Consider the following 22,373-nt stretch of genomic DNA (forward strand, 5'->3'; position numbering starts at 1 on the left):
GCATGACAGGTTGCTGATCTAGGTCCTAAAAAGCACTGCAATTTATAATTCAGGACTTTTGAAGCCACTGTGGGAGCAAAGCTTTCTTGATTGTATTCAAGATCATTGAACTAGCTCTGGCTGTGCACTCAAGATATTCGGTGAAACACTCCAAAACTTTCTATGGTTCTGGAGTTGTGCTATGTCTTCAATGAGGAAGAGCAAGTGTTTTTGTCATTCTAATAATTAATAATGCAATGAACTACACATCAGATTACTAATTTACTCTGCTGTCAAGATGTTTTGAGGTGTTTGTTTGTATGTGTGTGTGTCTGTCCGTCCGTCTGTCTCTCTCTCTCTCTCTCTCTCTATCTATCTATCTATCTATCTATCTATCTATCTATCTATCTATCTATCTATCTATCTATCTATCTATCTATCTATCTATCTATCTATCATCGATCTGTCTAGTTTATTATTTTGTTTAAAGCAGATGAAATCAGTGTATATGTGGAGATAGCACCATGTGCCCTGTAAATGAGAATTGGATACGATGCTCTGCTTAGTATGTAGGATGAGCATCACAGCAAAGTAACAGGCTATCAAAGAGACTTTTAATTAGACGCTACTCTAAACATGTTTTCCCTTTGGAGACCCTGAGGCTCGCTGCTTTTTTGTCTGGTAGCATATGCCGCTCCAGGATGCTTACCACCAGATGCACACTACTCTTGTTATTCTTTACTTTGCATGGTATCAATGTTTTAAAGTGGCAGAAGATGAATATATATATATATATATATATATATATATATATATATATATATATATATATATATATATATATATATATATATATATATATTTATATATATATAAAACTAAGTAACTAATTAACAGCATTTCTGGTATAAAGAAATAAAGTGAGTCACTTACAATGACAATGAATTGGGACAATTTTTGGAGGGTTTTTAAAATATTAAATATTTTGATGTTTACGGATCGGCCCCATTCACTTCTTTTTAAGTGCCTCACTGTAACCCAGATTTTTACTGTTTTTCTTGAAATACATTTTGTAGTAATCAACATTATGCCACAAATGCTGTCTGTTGAGCTCAACTCGTATTAAACCCTGAATATTCCTTTAAGTGGGTAGTGTCATAGGAATCTTCTTATTTTCACTTTCACATTGCTGAACTGAGCATTTTTGTCCTTTTTCAACCAACAAATGGAATAAATCTGCCCTTTTAAATCTTATCTCTGTTTTTGTAACTCTCATGGCCTGTCCTTCAATCCTGCCAGGGCGAATTACAGCTCATTTTTTTAGATGTTGAGTATTCTTTACTGAAATATAATCATGCTCTTGGGCTTGCAGGCAATTGCACAGAATAATTGTCAGTTCATAAACATCAAATTAACAATTTATGTGAATAATCAGAGCCTGTCAAGTGAACAGTGGCAAGCGGAACAAATAAATAAGAGAGAATACATTAGACATGACAGCATGATGTACAATAGACATTATCACTGTTGGTGATAATGACCCTCAGATGTTTGGTGGAATGCTGTGCGTTTAATGAGGTCTTGGTATGCAGTGTGCTCTTCAAAGCTTCCACAGCAGAGGACTTTTGGAAGTGAGTGCATTCACTTTTGTCAACAATGCATTTAAATTACTTCAGCTTAAATTTACACTTTAAATTAAGATCTGTTCAATTGCTATTTCTTAAATGACTATATACATTTACCCAGCTAACAGTATTAGTCTTGCAAAGTCCAGAATCAAGCTATAGGAGGAATCCGCATGCCACACAACCTTCCTGCTGTCACACAATATTTAAGACACCACCATTCAGTTCCATTGTAATGTATAGCTCCTTCCCTAAGGTAGCCATGGTGATCATGAGGGCATCAACTGATGGATAGAGACACTCTTTGAGCTGTCCGAAATAAAAGAGGAGCAGGTTTGAAGAGGCAATGTGGGGTGATAGAGGAGGGATTGTGCCCTGAACAAAATCAAATACCCATAGAAAATGGACCGCTTTCAGAGATAGAGTGAGGGGTCGGTCTAATTTGCACAAAGTCCTTTCCCTCTCAAACCAAAGCTGACAGCAGATGTTTTTATCAGTGAGGAACACACTGCATGGAGAGAAACACATTAATTTCAATGTGGAGTCCTTGCCAAGGACAATGGCCCAGCAGGACGGAACACAGTCGTCTTTTTGGAGAATCAGAGTAAACAGTATTCAGCCTTATTTATTTGCAGAGCAAACAACCATGCTTGCGGAAACTAAACATGGCTTTTAGATCAAGGCCAACGGATGCTCAAAATGTAGGCAAAACAGTTTTTACACATGGCACTCAGGCATAAAGTTCAGGCATCCTGTCTTTCTCTGTTCAGTAATACTTATGCTACCAGTCGAAAGTTTGGACACACTAATTCATTCCTTATTTTATTACTATTTTCCATATTTTAGAATTATAGTGAAGTCATCAAACTATAAAACAACACAAATTGTAAAGTAAAAAAAAATAAGTTAAACAAATTAAAGCTATTTTATATTTTAGCTTTTTCAAAGTGGCTACCCTTTTGCTACAGTTTACAGCTCTGCAAACTATAGGAATTCTTTATAAACTACCAACTTCAAAGGGTTAGTTCACCCAAAAAAATTATATCATGATTTACTTAACTTTAAGCAATCCAAGATGTTTGTCCATACAATGCACGTAAATGGTGGTGGTGTAGTGGTCTAAAACACATAACTGGTAATCTGGTAATCAGAAGGTTGCTGGTTTGATCCCCACATCCACCAACATTGTGTCCTTGAGCAAGGCACTTAACTCCTGGTTGCTCTGGGGGGGATTGTCCCTGTAATAAGGGCTCTGTAAGTCGCTTTGAATAAAAGTGTCTGCCAAATGCATAAATGTAAATGTAAAGGGGTGCCATCAGGCTGCTGGCTGTTTGATGGTTCAAAAGCCATATTTAAGCAGCATAAAAATAATCCACACGACTCCAGTCGATCAATTAATGTCTTCTGTAGCAAACCGATAAATTGGTGTAAGAAACAAATTGATAATTAAAACGTTTTTACGTTAAGGCGCCATTGCGTTTACATTACTGATGCGTTGACTGCTTGCAGGAAGTAATTTGTTTTTAAGTTAACAAAGTTTTAATTATCAATTTGTTTTTTACACCAACCTATCGAATTGCTTAAGAAGACATTAGTTGATCGACTGGAGTCTTTTGGATTATATTTATGCTGCCTAAATGTGACTTTTGGACCATCAGAGAGCCAGCAGTCTTTTGGCACCCATTTACATGCATTGTATGAACAAACTGACCTGAAATCTACTTATTAAAATGTTCACTTTGATAGTAAGGAAAATCATACACATCTGGTATGGCTTAAAGCTAATTAAAATGTATACATAGACAGTTTATTTTTGTGTAGCATCTAAGCACAATAATTAGATTTATTCTACTGACCATTGTATGGAAATAAGTTTGCAATTAAGGGGCAATATTTCCCCCCTGTATTTGATTCTCCAGGGCATTTGCTACCTTTATATGGGGATTTTTGTTGAAACTTAATATATCAAAAATAATGTATGTCATCCTTTTAGGATAAATACTAATACTATATATAAATATTGTAACCAGTTAATTAACATAAACAAGAGATAAAATGCATAAGCCTAGAATAGAATATTAAGAACTATATCAGATGTTACAAAAAACAAACAAGCAAACAAACAAAAAACACAGTGGATTACATTTCGAGAGCAATCCCCCCCACACACACCTTTTAAATTGTGGGGGCCTTTTTTGTCTTGAGCCCCCCTTAATTTCTTACTCTGCAACTGACCCAAGTACATATTTCCCTAAATTATTTAGTTGAGGTTTTTCTGTGTTTTTTGTGGAAGTTGATGATTGATTGCTGCTATGGAGACATGTATGATAAAATGCATCCTCACAAGGAATGATGTCACTGACACCTGCACCACACTCCATCTCCGGAGTTTTTACTGGATCCGAATTCAGCCATCTCATTCCTCATGGGAGAACATGCATGAATAAATCATATCTTTCCATTGTGTGATGATGAGTGTAGATGAGCATTTTATCTCCTCTTTAGGAAAACATGTCTGTCTCATGTACGGCAGGGCCATAGCAAGCATTTTATTGACCTGTCGGCCCCTAGAATAGCTGAATCTCTCTGTAACTTAATGTAAATGCACTTAATCTTTCTTACTCTTTAAAAAAATCCTCACTATGTTCTCTTTCTGTTCTATTAAAATGTCAATCTCTACTAGGTTGTACTTTTGTACATTTCTAAGCAGTTCTGAAACTTCTCATATTACTCTTTCTTTTAAATGAATTGCTTTTGTTGTAGTTTCATTTGCAAGTCACATTGGATAAAAGCATCTGTGACATAAATAAATGTAAAATTAATTCTATAAGAGAGAGACTGAGGAGCAATTACGACTTGACGACAATGCCAGACATAATGAACTCGTTAAATGTCGTGAAGCAAATGTGATTTTGTCAGTCTGATGTGAATTTTACCAGCAAAATACGGAGCAAAGTTTGCAAGTTTGTCTGTGCAAACTAATAGTTTGATTTTCATTAGAGATCCTGCCTGCAGCCTCTGAGATATACATGTGCATCTGAGGGGGCAGATGAGTGATTAGATGTCCCCTTCCTCTGATCATTTGTGCCTCTGTGCAAATAAATAACCTACGAATGCAAATAAACAGAGGCATCCATCATGTGTGCGTCCCAGAGATAGTGACTGATTTCCATGCGAGGCTCCAGAGGGAGACAGATACGTGACACTGGCACTTTTATTGTGAGAGATGCCAGCTGCCTCAGAACCAATACACACTAGGTGACATTATTACTGAGATGTGCAGAGACAAACACACTGGATGGGTAAGGTGTTTTGTTTCTCATTTTACATAACAACTGGCTTTTAAAGCAAAATGATCACTGAATGAATATGGTCTATCTGTCTGTCTGTCCGTCCGTCCGTATTATGTAACTTGATAAAATTTGACATTATGTATATTGGGGAGAATGGGGCTAGTTGTCACACAGGGAAGTTTTTCAACAAGATTTGAAGCAACAGATCCAATTATACAAATGTGTGTTTTCTCTAGCAGAGGTTTTGTATTTTTGTTTCAGACACTTAGTTCAAAACCTTCTTAAATTAGAATACATTTTATTCAGCTTCTTGGGCTCATTTGATCAGCTTTTGGGCAAAGAAGTGAACATAATCAACCACACTGGCATACATTAAGAAAATGTTCAACTATATTATGAAAGCAGATTTTGTTTTACCAAAAGGCTTAAATGTGTTCTTAGGACAACAGTATTTTTCACAAAGGTCAGGTTGGGGTATGTTGTCATATTTTTTATCAGGGCAGGTTGTCACATGCTGTTTAAATGCCATAAATGAACAAAAAAAAAAAAGAAAATTCATTATTGAATATCGCCACCTACTGGGCAAGGAGGAGAATTTAAAGTAAAAAAGGTCTTAAATATTGATTTGTTTCTTACCCACACCTATAATATTGTTTTTGAAGACATAGATTTAACCACTGGAGTACTGGATTACTTTTATGCTGCCTTTACACATTGTTGACTCTAAGACATTATAGATATTACAGTGTCATTTTCTGTTAATGCAAGATATTCTGTAAAGCTGTTTTGAAAAGGATGTGTGTTGTGAAAGGCGCTATACAAATAAAAAATTACTTGACTTGACTTCATATCTTTTTTGAAGCTTAAAATGTTTTGTCACTTGTCACTTGTCGCATTATATGGATACAGAGCTGAGATAATCTTCTAAAAATGTTTTGCAGAAGAAAGACATACACATCTAGAATGGCATGAGGGTGAGTAAATTATGAGAGAATTTTCATTTTTAGGTGAACTCCATTAAAGAGAGGCATACATTTTGTTGTGGTGGTTGTGATGGGGGGCTGACGGGGTAATGTGTCCCTTCAATGTTCACATGTTACCCACACCACAGGTTTAATGGCAGATTCTATTGTGACAACTTACCCCCTATAGTGTAGCAACTTGTCACAGAAGGTCATTGTGTGTTCACCTTTTTCCTTGGTAATAACATTGGAAATGTTCAATATTTTTTTTGTAGCCAAGACTTTAAGGTTTGTTGCTATGCAGAAATTTACTTTCAAAAATAAACCTACCTTGAGAAATATTAACTGGAGTTAAATGTGTGACAATTAGCCCCGGTCTCCCTTACATACAGTATAATATTATAAATTATTTATTTATTGTGTGTTTGTGATGATGGGGGCGTGATCGAGCACCGGTTTGTGAATGGAGAGTGATTTCGGGAGATGAGAGTGGTAAGGATTTTCACCTGGTGGGAATTATGTCTAACAGCTCTTTCCTATTTTGCAGTGAGAGCTTGAGAGGTATAAGAGGGAGCCAGAGGAGAGGAGGCATATAGAATGCAGTGTGTGTGATGGGAGCTTAACTGCTAGACTGAAAAGGCGCATTTTCATAAGATGCTGAAAAGTGCAATTTTTGGTTTTATTAAGTTCAGTGTAAATAAACTCACATGGTTCGCTGAAGCTGACTCCTGCTTCCTATACACCAGAAAGACTGTTACAGTGTTTTACTTAATCAATTTGTCCCTTCCCTCTGTTCATCGGTAGGCTATGCATCTGATTGTGTGTGCTCAGATGTGTCCTATACTTTTTTGTTGTACTTTCTTAGAACCCTCGATTTTGTCGTTCGTTAACGGCCATGTGCTATCCAGTGCTTCTGATAGTTGCCAGCCCAATAAATACTGTCTCTGTACCCAGTCCCTGCCCTCCAGCTCCAAGATTGATCCCTTATCCCCACCCCTTCCTTTCTCTCCTCACTGCCAGTCCGGCAGCTTTAGAAGCCATGTGAATAGGTGAAGCTCTGGAGGCTCTAACAGATGGCCAGAACTGCCCTGATTCAGTCACACAGTTGCCGGATGAATACCAGCTCAGAGAGCCCGAAAGAGTTTGAGGAGGAGCAAAAGAGAGATAAAGTAATAGAGTTTCCCCCGTGTGTGTAGGAGAATATGGGAAAACAGGGATGTGTTAATATGCATGAGTGAAAGTGAGAGAGACAATGAGAGAGGGGAGCGGACGATATTGAATTGTAGATTGAGGGACTTCTTTCACTTCTGCCCACTTTTATTTATCTGCTACAAAACCCCGCCTCTTTCCTTTCACTTCTCAGTGTGTCTATATCAGGGGACCCGCTATGAGAGAGCCCACTCGCACGGCTGGTAGAGAGGAAGCCCGGTCAGAGGTGGTCTGCTGTGGACCAAACAGGTGAAAGATCATCATACCCCTGAGTTTTATTTCAGAGAAGACTCCTGTGGCAGAGGTGGGCATCAGTGAGGTATGTGCTTTTGTCCCTAATTATTGCTTGCTACCACCACCTCATGAGATTCACATTGAATGCAGCTTGTAATGGAAGGGATGCACAGGTTTATTCCTCCATTGTTGATTTTGTTTGTTCTGTCATCATTCTCTCCAGATAGTTCACAGGGGTAAACTGCAAGTCTTACTTTAAGGATCTATTTCTAGCTAATCTAACCCTTAAAATGAGTGTTGTTGGTGTACCTATGTATCAGGGTTGATTCAGTTATGTCAAATAATAGACAATTTTTGCTTTGAATCAAACTAGTTAATTAAGATTTTACCACATGAAGCACATTTTTTAGCTTAAATTTTTTTGTAAGGAGCACAATTCTTTGTGCAATAATCTAAATTATCTTGATTTTGGACAGTGACTTCATTGATGTTTTGTAGTAATTTTTCGTGAATATTCATAAAATGCTTAAAGCTGAAGTGTGTGACTTATCTGGTGTAAATTTTATTTCTCCTATCCCAGCTTAATATGCAGAGCCATCTATAATTACGCCATTCATAGGTTAATTTTCTCGAAAACTGTAAACGCTATGAAGCTATAAGAGGTTTTAAGCGGCCTGTCCAGCCTGAAACAACACGCACTCAGCTAATGATGTGAGTTTGGGGTCAAGTCTGTTTGATCAAATGCAGGTTTGGAAAGCTATCTGAAAACAAGGTTTATTTTTGAAATTCTGTTCGATTCAACATTTGTGGCATAATGTTTTTACTTAGTTAACTACCACAAAATTTTTTTAGACTTATCCCGGCTTTAAAAAAAGATAAAATCGGGGGCCTGGGTAGCTCAGCGTGTATTAACGCTGACTAACCTCCTCGTGGTCACTATAATGTGTGGTTCTCGCTCTCGGTTGGGCGCATGGTGAGTTGTGCGTGGATGCTGCAGAGAATAGCATGGGCCTCCACACTTGCTATGTCCCTGCGGTAACGCGCTCAACAAGCCACGTGATAAGATGCGCGGATTGATGTCTCAGACACAGAGGCAACAGAGATTCATCCTCCACCACCCGGATAGAGGCACTACGACAACACAAGGACTTAGAGCACATTGGGAATTGGACATTCCAAATTGGAGAGAAATGGGGTGGAAAAAAGAAAAAGCTCAAATCTGGGTTACAGCGAGGCACTTACAATGAAAGTGATTGGGGCCAACTTTAACAATACTCACTGTTTTAAAAGTATAAGCACAAGACATAAACAATTATGCATGCTAACATGTTTTTATTGTGATAAAATTATCCTTTTCTGTGTAAATAGAACACAGAATTAAAACTGTGTTATATCCAATGTATAACTTTGTTGCAATGACAACGTAATGCTGTTAAATCTAGAACCCTAAAACAACATAAAAACGGTGATTTAAACAACTTTATAATAAAAAATAATACAAAAGATTTTTTACAAGGCACTGTATATATATATATATATATATATATATATATATATATATATATATATATATATATGTGTGTGTGTGTGTGTGTGTGTGTGTATGTATGTATGTATTTATTTATTTTTTTGGCTTATTCACCTTTTATTGGATAGTATAATGGAGAGAGACAGGAATTGACTGGGGAGAAGAGGTGGATCAGGATTAGGAAAGGACCTAGATTCTGGATTTGAACTCGGGTTGCCCAGGATGCCTCAGCACAAAGTGTCAGAACACTTCCCCACAAGTCAACAGCTCTGACATAATACACAAGTTTTATCAGAAGCATTAATGTAAGTGCTTTTTATAAAACAATAAGCTTCGCGTTTCTGCATTCAATCCCTATAGAAAATTGGCCCCATTCATTTCCAATGTAAGTGCCTATCTGGAACCTCGATTTTAGCTTCGAGGGATGAGTGAAAATCAATATTTTGCAGTTTTCAACATTAAACCAACTTGTATTGTAACTTGTATTGAAACTGGAATTCCTTTAAGGAGCTTCCACTACCTCAACCTAACCCATAAAAATGTGTTTAAAGGGATAGTTCACCCAAAAATGAAAATTCTTTCATAATTTACTCACCCTCTTGACATCCCACATGTGTATGACTTTCTCTCTTTTTCTGTACATAAACAAAGAAGAATTGTTAAGAAGAATATTTCAGCTCTGTTGGTCCTCACAATGCAAGTGAATGGTGACCAGAACTCAGAAGGTCCAAAAATGACATTAAGGCAGCATTAAAGTAATCCATATGACTCCAGTGATTAATGCCATGTCTTCACAAGCAATATGATACTATGACATGATAACAAAATTAAGTAATCTGATTACAGTTACAGACGTGAATAAAATTAAGTTACTTGGATTACACATTTATTGCTAAAACAATAATATTAATTAAGTAGAATGCATTTTAAAATGTATTATGTTCCTATGTTGGTACTTTTATGTGTGTTTTATGGGCAGTACTATGGACGCAGCGGAATGTAGTTGTTTATTCGAATTGAAAACTAAAGTGAATCGTTTAAAGTTTTCATGTGCTCACAAGCAATCTCAGCGAGATCTCAGCCCTGGCCGACAAATCCTCCTTAAATATCCACGCTCCGCCCCATCCTCGTGTTTTTCCCTCGGGTGTCCCTCTGCAGCAGCCGCGGGAGGAGAGGGGATTGGTTTCGGGTGTATATGTAAAACAGCACTCGTTCCCATCTGACAAAGGTATATATTGCTCACAATGTGGGAACATTTGCCAAACAGCGTCTTTAAAAAGATGTCGCTAAGCAAACGGCTCTTTTATGTTCTTTATGTACTGTACACAATTAAACACAGACATAATGCAATAGCGTTACAGATGCGCAAGTGATAAAGGATACTCAATTAGTCCGAGCACATGCAGGGAGGTAGAGATAATCCACTCTCTGTAAAGTTGTGTAAACTCACACATGCTGCACATGTACACACAAACAGACATACATGCACACAGACATGTATGATGCAACACACAAGCAAACCTGTATATACACACCGAAAAGAAACAACAAGCATTCAAATACACAATGCTTTTACTATCAAAGCTGTCTTCAAATGGGTTTTCAGAAATGTTTTCAGTTCATTAGGATTCTTTTTGTGTCTTTCACACCAACACAAACACCAGTAAACAAGCTTAATGTACACATACATGCCACACACTGCTAAGAAGGTTGTAGATTGCGGACACACACACACACACACACTTGAAGTTACTAATACAGCATATTTGAGATAAGAAAGTTAATTTGCATTTTTAGAAATGCATTGGATATCTTTTGCCAAGTTGGTGTCTTTGTCATATTGCTGTAATTTGGTTCATATTTCAGTCAATATTAAAGTACTAAAAGAGCTATTAGTGTTACATTTGTTGTTTTCCGCAAGTTTGATTAACTTCCAACATTGTAGATGAAGTAAGTAATAATCTAATTACAATTTTACAAAAATAATTTGTAATGAGTAGTGGATTACTTTTAAAAAGTAACTTGCCAAACACTACCGACCAGTAGGTGGCTGAATGTGAAAGTTAAAGTGTAGATAAACCGTAAAAATGACTCAAATATTCACTGTATAAACTTTTAGTGTGAGTTTACAAAAATTTCCTTGCTGCTAGTTGAACGACTTTCACATTATAGTTTACAGGAGTATTCCTACACAGGGCCGCCGCTGGCCAAATTGATGCCCTATGCAGAGTTCGGGGGGGGGGTGTATGTGGATATGAGCGCAAGCGATCATCTGTGTTACGCAACTGCTTTCGGGTCCTTGAATAACATATAATGTGTGAGTAAGGGCAGCCGGTGGACTTTCTTGTGCCCTCCTAGGGTAAGATGGTGCCCGGAGTCGGTGCCCTACTACACAAACTGCGTAGTCTGCTTATTGGGAGCAGCTGTACTGTTTCTACAATTTAGTCAAATTAAAAAACACAACTGTATGATGTGACTTTACAGTGAACAGGACCAAGAAATAACTGTAATTTAGTAGTGCTGTGTTGTAAAATCACAATGGTCATCTGTATTTTTTTATCTACATTGTTTATTAATTATCACCATAGTTGATTTTTGTATGCTGAGTGTTGACAGATTTTTTTTAATAAAAGTTCATGAGCTATAAAACCAATAATATCATAGACATCAGCATTGGACTCATTGTTCATTTGATATGATACATTTCCTATACTTTCATATGCATCATATAGTGTCGAAAATACATCAGGGTCCGACATAAAGTCAACCACTACATTAAAAAGTTTTCTCCATTCATCCCAGTACAATAACTTGGATTCTTAAACACTCTTGCACCAGTTGGGAGAAAATGAATTAGAAATAAATAAGACAAGGTCCCATTCAGAAGGAACATTAAACACCATAATGTTGACTTCAGATGAAACTCAATTGTCCCATATTCCCATATAGATTATACTAATTTGTTGTGTTGTGACAGAAAATGACCTAGCCAGCACTGATTTTAAATACATAAAACAGTATTTTACTGTAAGAATTTACTGTAAAACTTAAAATCCTGGAATTATTTTTACAGTGTTGATCTGTTTCTCCCCCACACCTACCATATCGCTCCCTAAGACAAAGATTTAACCACTGTAGTTGTGTGGATTACTTTTATCTGCTTTTATGTCCTTTTTGGCCCTTCTGAGTTCTGCTCACCATTAACTTGCATTGTATGGACCAACAGAGCTGAGATATTCTTCTAAAAATCTTTTGTGTTCTGCAGAATAAAAAACATCATACACATCTGGGATATTGATAGATCCGCAGAAAGTTGTCTGTTTTGATTCACACAGATCATCAAATCAACATAGTCTTCAACATAGTCTTCTCCGACTCTTCATGCTGCTCTCACCATAGGCCTTGTACCTCACACTTGTGTTCAAATGCAGTTAGACTGAATTGGTTCATACCACATCCGTGCTGTGGACGTGCATGGTTTTTGACCATTAAAGGACTTGAATAAGAGTGTAATCTTCAGTCGTCACCACAATAAAATGTTTCATGAGTCATTCTGCATTTTTGTTGGTCAAAAGCATCTCTTTGGGTCAAGTACATTGTTGAAAGCAAGTAATGTTTGGAGATGTGATCTAGAGATCTGCAGGGTTAAATAATCATCAGTGAGCATGCTCTTGTATTTGCCTGTGAGGCAATGAGGTAATGACAAATGTGATGGGTGCTGAGAGATCTGTGCCCCAGTCATTCATTATTTAATATGCACTCTGTCTCCGCTCAGCCCCACATCAACTGTCCTCCTTTCTCTTTGCTGCTGTCTGAACCAGAACTGTGGAGCAAGTCCTACAAGATTTAGTACATACAGTACATTGGCAAATGAATGGCTTGCTGCTTAGGGTCCTGAGACATCAGCCTTACACACAGACATCAGCCCTGTAGTTTCTGCAACATGTCTGTGGACATTCACATGTTCATAGAGGCTGCCAATGCATTCTCTCTTTTTTCAAGGATTTCTTAAAGTAGTTCAGCTGCAACTATGGAGCTGAGTGAATTTGGTCATCTGGGACCTCCTTCTGACAGCGAAGGAAAAAAATGAATTTAATCTCAATTTTCTGAGTGGGAGCTATTTTGGGTTAATTTGCATACTCCATGACTCAATCTAATTAATAGGCTAGAGAACACACATTTAATGGGGTTCTTTGTCTACAGATAAAAGTCTAAGTACTGTATTGTAGTAGTTTTAGAGAGAATCACCAAAAACAAAAATCAGATTTCTCTGCTGAAAAGACAATCTTAGACCAGCAGGAATTCAACACAATCACATGGGAAGACGGCATGTTGTTTCCAAATGTTCCAGTACCCTGACACTAGCCCAATTATGCAGTGCACTGACAAGCACCTTCTTCCATCAGACATTTTTGCATCGGTTCAAGTGTGTTTGCCATCTCCTGTGAATCGGAGATTCTATTTTCCATCTAACATTACATTTTTACTCCACAGAAGGTTAGGTTTAGGGTTGGGTTTGGGGGTTAATAAATATGCATTCCTCTTCACTCGATCACATCAATGAGCCCATTTACATGCACACGATATGCTGACAACTCAAAAACAGCTCATTTAAAAATTCTGACAGCAAGAAAACTAATAGATTTGAAATAATAAACTCATTCTCTGCTCTTGATGTCAAACCGTGAAGAGGCATGCGCACAACACGTGTTATTAGGCTGATAAGAATCTTGACAAAGGTGTTTACATGCAATGCAAAATCAGGGTAATGGCCAAAAATCTACATATGTTGATTGGTTTATTCTTAAGCCTTTATGACCTTACACCGATAAAGGCCAGTTAATTGTGTTTACATGAACATGCACATTGTCAGCTTATTAACCTGTTGATATGCAACCCCCCCGCATGCGGTGGTTACATCACTCTGCTTACATTTAATATATAATTTACCATCTGTAAATGTAATGTCAACAAATTAAACATCTTTTCTAAGGTCTAAGGGTTCAACATTGATATCCGATCTCTGTTTCACAAAAGCAATGCTCCAGAAACAGCAATTTAGTAATTTGTGCCAGGATTACAAATGAAAACATGCAATATCAAAACAGGACTTCATACCTTTGTTATGAAAACGCAATCGCCAGATGAATCCAGTTAGCCACACTTGGGTCAACTGTCCATGACAAGCGTTCATTGAAAACATCCAACATTTCTCAGATTTATCCAAAATAAAAGTGATAAATCTGAGAAATGTTGATATATTCTCCATTGTTTACATGAGATCGTCTTTCTTCAACAAACTATGCAATCTGAGCAGCATTAATGTTGTAAAACTGTATATTATCTTATATATTAGAGTCTCGTAAACAAAATGAGCCTGTCTCAAAAGTCTATTTTTAAAAATGGGGCGTAGTTTTATTCATAATAGCCAAGCAGTGCAGTCAGATTTTGTGTCGTCTTGAAAGGCGGAGCCTTCATTTTACTCTGTACACCGCCAGCGATTTTACTGAGAAAAAAGCTTGCAGGAACCTAATTTCTTGTTAGATCATCTTCAAATTTGAAACATAACTTCTTTAGAAAGAAAGTTATGCACATCTTGGATGGCATGAGAGTGAATAGATGAGAGAATTTTAATTTGTGGGTGATCTATACCTTTAAGCTAAAAAATGTCAGCCTACCTGTTTCTGAATTCATTGTGAGATCAGGCTGAAGAATTTCTATGCTGAAAAATTAATGTTGTAGATTCACAGATTATGTGCAAAGTATCAGTTTGTAATTAGCAGATTAAACCTTTATCCATAATATTCCAATCACATCCAGATACGTTTGATTGGCACCCTTTAAAAAAAGAGAAACTCTAAATGCATTTGACTGATATAAGCATTTTATTAGAGGACATACAAGGATTTGATAATTAACCGAAAATAGAGTTTGAACTGTTTCAATGTATTGGTCAAATGAGATTGGTAGATCAATAAGTGGAAGATTTAAACGAAATTACAATATTCTCAGAAGTGTTCAAAAAAGGATAGTGATAAGCTACCATATTTAAGGCAATCATTTACTCACCCTTATTTTGTTTCAAACAATATGACTTTCTTTCTTCCATGAAATACAAAAGAAGATGTTAGGGACTGACAGCTTCAGTCACCATCGAGTTTCATTGCATCTTTTTCCCATACAATGAGAGTGAATGGTGACTGAGGCTAACATTCTGTCTAACATCTACTTCTGTGTTCCACAGAAGAAGACAAAAAGTAATTTGGGTTTGTAACAACATGAGAGTAAATCCTTTTTGGGTGAACTATCCATTTAAGATGGATTTTCCAGCATGGTGGAAAGAGAGTATTATAGAATAGTCTATGTCATCCTCACTTATGATTTCTCAGCATCACTCTCACCCCTCCCCAAAACATCCGAGTCATTAAATCAAAGAGTCTGGACACTTGTCAAATCCTGCTCTCAGCAGTTCTCTCTGAAAAACAAGATCTAATTTTCATGAGTTGCTGAGAGCAAAGCAAGGCCTGATATGAATCTAAAGTATCATATGAAGAGCCTGGTGCCCACTGTCTTAAATGTTAATGGGTAACTGGCAGGCTTTGATGGGTGATTTGAAGCACAGCACCTCTGGCGGTGCCCTATGAGGCAGAGAGTGATCTGAATGCATAATTACAAATGCTGTGCCATGATGATACTGCAGGTATCCGGTAGAGATCTGTAATTACATCCAGCAAAGTACACAGAGAGCATCAATCTTAAATCTGCAGGTATCCGGTGGGTGTGGGTTCGATCCCCACAGCCACCACCATTGTGTCCTTGAGCAAGGCACTTAACTCCAGGTTGCTCCGGGGGGATTGTCCCTGTAATAAGGGCTCTGTAAGTCGCTTTGGATAAAAGCGTCTGCCAAATGCATAAATGTAAATGTAAATGTAAATCAGAAACAGAATTTTTAATCAAAATGTTTTTAGTGATTTCAAATATATTTTCACCCAAATTAATCAGATAAATGGTGAAAGCACTGTCAGAGTATGTACTGCATTCGATGAAGGACACACTTACTGGTCAGAAATAAGAATGTTCTTTAGGTATGCAGGTGGGTAGTATGAATACATTCCGGGCATACTTCATCTGGTAATGTGGGCATTGTCCTTTGACTTGAAAAATGACAGTAACAACAACTGCAAAAATAATCTACTCTGGTTTTCTTAAGCAAATGCAACTTAACCACAAGGAACAACTTTCTTGGTATACACAGCACTTAAGTTGATATGAGTCTCCTGTATTGCAGATTTTTTTAAATCAGCATTTTAAGTGTGATTTTAATGTCAACTCCGGTGTTTGGTGGATGCACACTTCAGAATTCCGATGGATGTAGTAGATCATCAAGGTGTTACTAGCTTGCTCTTTTAGGAATACAGAGGATCCGATGTAACGAGGAGTGGGATCTAAATGCAGCTTTTAATGAAAACATAAGATAAACCAGGTAATTCGGTGTATAACAAAAACACAGGGAAGAAATAAAACATCCACGATGGGAAACCAAAATATAAATGAGAAAACATCCATGAAGGGCACGGGCAGAAACACATTCAAGAACATACATTCAACAACTGACAACGAATGATAAAACAATAGGGTTTAAATACACAAAGGATAATGATTAAATGACACACAGGCGAGAACAATGAAGTACTGCTGGCAGTGATGAGGGCAGGGAATTATGGGACGTATAGTCCAGGACAGATGACAAGGGAGAAACATAGGGCAGACAACAGTGAATCGTGACATCCGGACACCCTACTCCATTGGAATACAGTTTTTGGCATACTGCATAGTAGATAAGTGAGCAGATTCGGATCAAACCTGGTTTCTGAATGTGCGGCAATTTGAGGCAATATTTGATTGCAGCGCTTTATAAATAATTTGATTTGAGAGTGAATCGTGCCTTGAATTTGAATTAACTTGGATTATAGTGCATGAATCATATAGATTACTTTTACTGTAGCTTTATTGTGGTTTTTTTTTGTGCCCTTTTTGTAGATCTTTGTATGGCAATTAAACCCTGTAAAGTCTTTTTTTAAATCCCCCTTTGTGTTCCACGGAAGTAAGAAATTCAAACTGGTTTGGAGTTACATTAGTGTGAGGAAATATTGAAAGAATTTTCATTTTGGTGTGATCTGTTCCTTTAACATTCAACAGTGGTATTAATCCATCCTGAACTAATGGGGAACTGCACATCAGGAAAATAGCTTAATATATATATATATATATATCATTTTTTTATTAAAATTGTTTTGTTGAAGAAATTGTAATATGCTGTGAATGAATGTGTCTTTTGATAATCTTTGAAATAGCATTTCTTCACCTTACATTTTCCATTCTCTTCAACTGCACCCTCAAGGTTTTCCCAACCAAGTTTTTACAGGGTCTCTCTTGGACTTCAGCCCACATCGACCCATTACTCCCTCTCATTTTTTCTCTCTTTCTCCGTATCTATCCCTCACTCCCTGAGGAGCTCAGCAGGCTTTGTGGCTGCTTATTAACTTTTATGGAATTATAGAATTGGATTATCCCAACTCACAAAGAAAGCAGATTAGCTGGCTACTTTTGCACGCGCTAGAGTTCTTGTGGCCTGAAACTCAACTAATGTATTTATTTCAATGTGGCCCATTAGTTTGCATGCAGGTTTATCCGTCACTTTCCAAAAGTTTTTTTCCTCTGCAGAATCAAATCACACTCCAGCCTTGGAGTCTTAGTTTAGCTAAAAAATATTTAGCTGAAAATGAAAGTTCACATATTTTAAAGGACATTAAGCATATTTTAATAGTTAACCTAATGATTGGAAAAATACTAAATAGCTTTACAAAAACCATAAGAAGTCAGGGGGCACTGAGCAAACTCAAAGGAGCTCCCTTGCGGGCACACGGCAAGATTTTAATTGGGTAAATGAGAAGCTCTTGGAATCGATCGAAAGCGATTTGGACCAGATGGAATCAAACAAACATGGCCTGAGGGCCAGTCTGCATCAGAACTGATGTGAGAGCACAGCGGAAAGATAGGAAGCTTTTCTCTTTATGCATCTGAGACACATAGGCTACTAACTTCTCATAAATTAGAAGTAATGACTTGGATATGTGCATGTTCATGAAATTCAGACATTAAAAATATAAAGCCGATTTGAACTTGATATTGGTCCTTTTTCACAGATTACACTGTAACAAAGTGGTAACCTTAGCACTGAATACAGAACTAAACGGGGTCTAAAACGTTTTGTGATCGGATTACAAAAACTACACACGAATGTGGTAAAAAATGCATTTGACCGCATCGCATTTGAGGTGTAAACTTATCTGTCCTAAATGCGTCCCTGCAGCAGCGAAGCACCACCCGTCACCTGTCAATGAACTGCTGCACTAAAACAAGAGTTTAAACTTTGCTGTATAGAGCGGTTTAAAAGGAAATAATCGTCTGATCGGAAAATAAAAAAAGTGGATATACACAAGCAGGAGAACTTCACGGATCTTCTTCAGTGTGTCTGATATCTGCTGCTCAGGTTAATACAGGTAATTCACTAAAATAACAAACAATTCTGCTCAACATATGGCATTTGTACATAGATACAATTTCAGATGCATCTGGGAGAAAAAGTGCATCGTTTTTTTCACACTTTCTTTGTCTTTTCTGACTTTGCTGCTCTGTAATATCATGCAGTAACACACTGACATAGTGATTGATGTATGTCGTCATGAAACAGAGTCCCACCCCTCGAAATCTGATCACAAGTGGTCACAGGAGATGTATTTAAGCGACCAGGTGTAAACTGCGATGTGTCTCATCTGACCACATGTGATTGAATCACCAAAAATGCATCTTAATACCAGGTGTAAACGGGTCTTGTCTCAGCAGCATTAAGCCTGATGTAGCTCTGTATTGTTGCCTAGTTTCTGCACAGCCACAGAACAGAAATAGAACAGGGCCTATTAGTTTTATCTTGCAATGTATCCTGCTGTGAATTGAACAAACCACCTATTACATTGTTAGCTGTGCTGTTCTTACTAACAAGGAACAACCCTCATAAGAACCGACATTCAAGAGTATCTTTGCCCATTAAATATCTTTGAATCCTTATTTACCGGTATTGTCAGGCACCTTGAGTATGTGAGTTATAAAATATTTCATAAGAGACCTACCCTCCAGACATAATCATATCAAGTCCAAACCAAGGACTAATGCATTTCTCAGTTCTGTAATGTATTTACATTATTGTCTGTGGTGTTGATCTTGAGGTGGAGCACTGACAGATCACACCCTTGAGATTCTGCATAATGTTAATGAATTCATAGAATGGAAGCAGCTGTCCGCCAACGTATTAAATATGTCATATTTCCCTGTTTGGATTTGAGGCTTAGATTGCTGCTTGTACACTTACATGTGTACAAGATTGTACTAGTGCATCTTCTTTTTTTTAAACACAGGGATTTTTTAAAGAGTTTTATGAAGCCCTTTAAAGAGTTAGCATTGGTTAACTATAACTAAAGTCCATTTCAGGGTGTCAGTCCATCTTTGGAACACTCCCGGGTAGCTATTTTCAGCCTAGTCTCATAAACATTACATGACCATGGCAACATTTTTGTAAAGGAAAATGACATGCCTTATTAGACGTTGTGCTACTGTTTTCCCAGTGAAATGTCCAGCGGGGGGCACCAAACGTGAGTGAAATGGTGTCTTTATCAGACGAGGTTTTAATAAGTAAAACATACCTACCTAACCTAAAACTTTAACCTAAACCTAACCAGTATTGATCTAAAATCAATCCTCTTGTGTCGTTTCTTTGACAGTCTTGTGCCATGTGTCAGCTTGAGTGCTTGACTTGTCTTGAACCACGTTGTACAAAGTACAACAGTCTATCAGGTGAACTTCTTCAGAAGCTAATTAAATTGGAATAAGTGTATAAATGTAGGTGAGTCTGTAATACAAGAGTAAAAATGTATAGTTTTTCAAAAGATATATATTTTATATATACACTCACCTAAAGGATTATTAGGAACACCTGTTCAATTTCTCATTAATGCAATTATCTAATCAACCAATCACATGGCAGTTGCTTCAATGCATTTAGGGGTGTGGTCCTGGTCAAGACAATCTCCTGAACTCCAAACTGAATGTCAGAATGGGAAAGAAAGGTGATTTAAGCAATTTTGAGCGTGGCATGGTTGTTGGTGCCAGACGGGCCGGTCTGAGTATTTCACAATCTGCTCAGTTACTGGGATTTTCACGCACAACCATTTCTAGGGTTTACAAAGAATGGTGTGAAAAGGAAAAAAATCCAGTATGCGGCAGTCCTGTGGGCTGAAAATGCCTTGTTGATGCTAGAGGTCAGAGGAGAATGGGCCGACTGATTCAAGCTGATAGAAGAGCAACTTTGCCTGAAATAACCACTCGTTACAACCGAGGTATGCAGCAAAGCATTTGTGAAGCCACAACACGCACATCCTTGAGGCGGATGGGCTACAACAGCAGAAGACCCCACCGGGTACCACTCATCTCCACTACAAATAGGAAAAAGTGGCTACAATTTGCAAGAGCTCACCAAAATTGGACAGTTGAAGACTGGAAAAATGTTGCCTGGTCTGATGAGTCTCGATTTCTGTTGAGACATTCAGATGGTAGAGTCAGAATTTGGCGTAAACAGAATGAGAACATGGATCCATCATGCCTTGTTACCACTGTGCAGGCTGGTGGTGGTGGTGTAATGGTGTGGGGGATGTTTTCTTGGCACACTTTAGGCCCCTTAGTGCCAATTGGGCATCGTTTAAATGCCACGGCCTACCTGAGCATTGTTTCTGACCATGTCCATCCCTTTATGGCCACCATGTACCCATCCTCTGATGGCTACTTCCAGCAGGATAATGCACCATGTCACAAAGCTCGAATCATTTCAAATTGGTTTCTTGAACATGAAAATGTGGCCCCCACAGTCACCAGATCTCAACCCAATGGAGCATCTTTGGGATGTGGTGGAACGGGAGCTTCGTGTCCTGGATGTGCATCCCACAATTCTCCATCAACTGCAAGATGCTATCCTATCAATATGGGCCAACATTTCTAAAGAATCTTTCAGCACCTTGTTGAATCAATGCCACGTAGAATTAAGGCAGTTCTGGAGGCGAAAGGGGGTCAAACACAGTATTAGTATGGTGTTCCTAATAATCCTTTAGGTGAGTGTATATGTACTTACAAATACAGCAGGGATATTCCACCTCAGTCTAATAAGGAGTCAGATGTTAAAATGGTGTGCTGTGTGGTGGGATAATTGATTCTTTCCACTCAGTACACACAAAACAAGCAGACAGCAGGAGATACCCTGTTTTGTCAACACTGGGCGATGTGCCCGCTTTGAAAAAAGGTGCCCCAATGAAGCTGCACACACATTGTGCCAACAGACAGCCCACACACAAAGATGCACCACATGCATCACAGTGTGTATGGGGACAACTGAATAACCTCCTGTTTTTGTGAGTTGGTAGCCTGGCGGGTCAGTGGGAAATCATAGCACTTTTCAGCACCATCTAAGGAACCTTTGCTGTCTTTCTCTTTCTCCCCCTGGAGAAAATGCTCAAACTCTTATCATTACCCTCTTCCTTCAGGAGTTATCAAAATAAACAACTCTCCTGCTGCTTTGCTAATTACTTTAATAGATTTAAATAGAGGTTAAAAACAGACTGGAAGCTTGAGAAATTTGAGAGTTTAAATAGAGTTTAACAACAGACTGGAAGATTATGGGACACATAATGTGTGAATAATTCTTCTTACCTTTTTTACATTTTGTGGATTGTGAAAGTAACTGTTCACAATATTTGGCTTAAATGGCTTGTTGTCGCGTAAAGTGTCCACATACTTTCTTTTCATCAACATTAATATTTTAGGTAAAAAAATATATGAATGTATTTGGGACCGTGAGCTCTTATTAGGTCTTGTAACCTGTCATCATTTCTTTTAAGTTTTTCATAATTCTCAACATTGTTTTCCTATCACTTGTTTGTTTTAAGGGTCAAAGGGGCTTAAAGTAAAAATGTCCAAGAGGTGTAACTTTCTGGAGACAGTTAGAAAGCTTTAAAAGAAATGTTGGCATAAGTCATTTGGAATATTCTTTTATTATTATTTCTTTTAAAAAAATAAGCAGTGAAGCAATTTTGTTTTTAAATGTTATTCATATATGAAAAACATCAAACAAAAACTAAATCAAAGTCAGATGATGTAACAATTCTATTGTCGTTTGACAAAACAAAATAAAATAAAACAAAACAGAGAGGATTCCTTTAGACTCCTCCTATCATACTTTCATGTTTATGTTTTAAAAAATATCCTAATATCATTTCACTTGACATTTTGTAAAGTCGTTAAATACATTTTTAATAAAATAAATAAAAAAATATTTAAAATGTTTATAATCTCAGACAACCTTATTTAACAGTGACCCTTAAATGGACTTGTGGTGTGACAGATACTACACATTTTCCAGTTAATATGAACTCAAAACTGC

At 37.5% G+C, this 22,373-nt stretch overlaps 1 protein-coding gene across 2 annotated transcripts in view; it reads left to right on the plus strand.

The window, feature by feature from the left end:
- The first annotated feature begins 6,979 nt into the window (after positions 1-6,979).
- Positions 6,980-22,373, plus strand: part of LOC127632682 (extracellular sulfatase Sulf-2-like) — a 44,352-nt gene continuing 28,958 nt past the window's right edge. For both annotated transcript variants that reach the window (XM_052111421.1, XM_052111423.1), the window contains exon 1: positions 6,980-7,387. The gene's annotated coding sequence lies outside the window, so the exon portion shown is untranslated. The remainder of the gene's footprint in view (positions 7,388-22,373) is intronic.

The sequence above is a fragment of the Xyrauchen texanus genome, chromosome 39 (genome assembly GCF_025860055.1).
Source record: "Xyrauchen texanus isolate HMW12.3.18 chromosome 39, RBS_HiC_50CHRs, whole genome shotgun sequence".
In the NCBI taxonomy this organism is placed as follows: Eukaryota; Metazoa; Chordata; class Actinopteri; order Cypriniformes; family Catostomidae; genus Xyrauchen; species Xyrauchen texanus.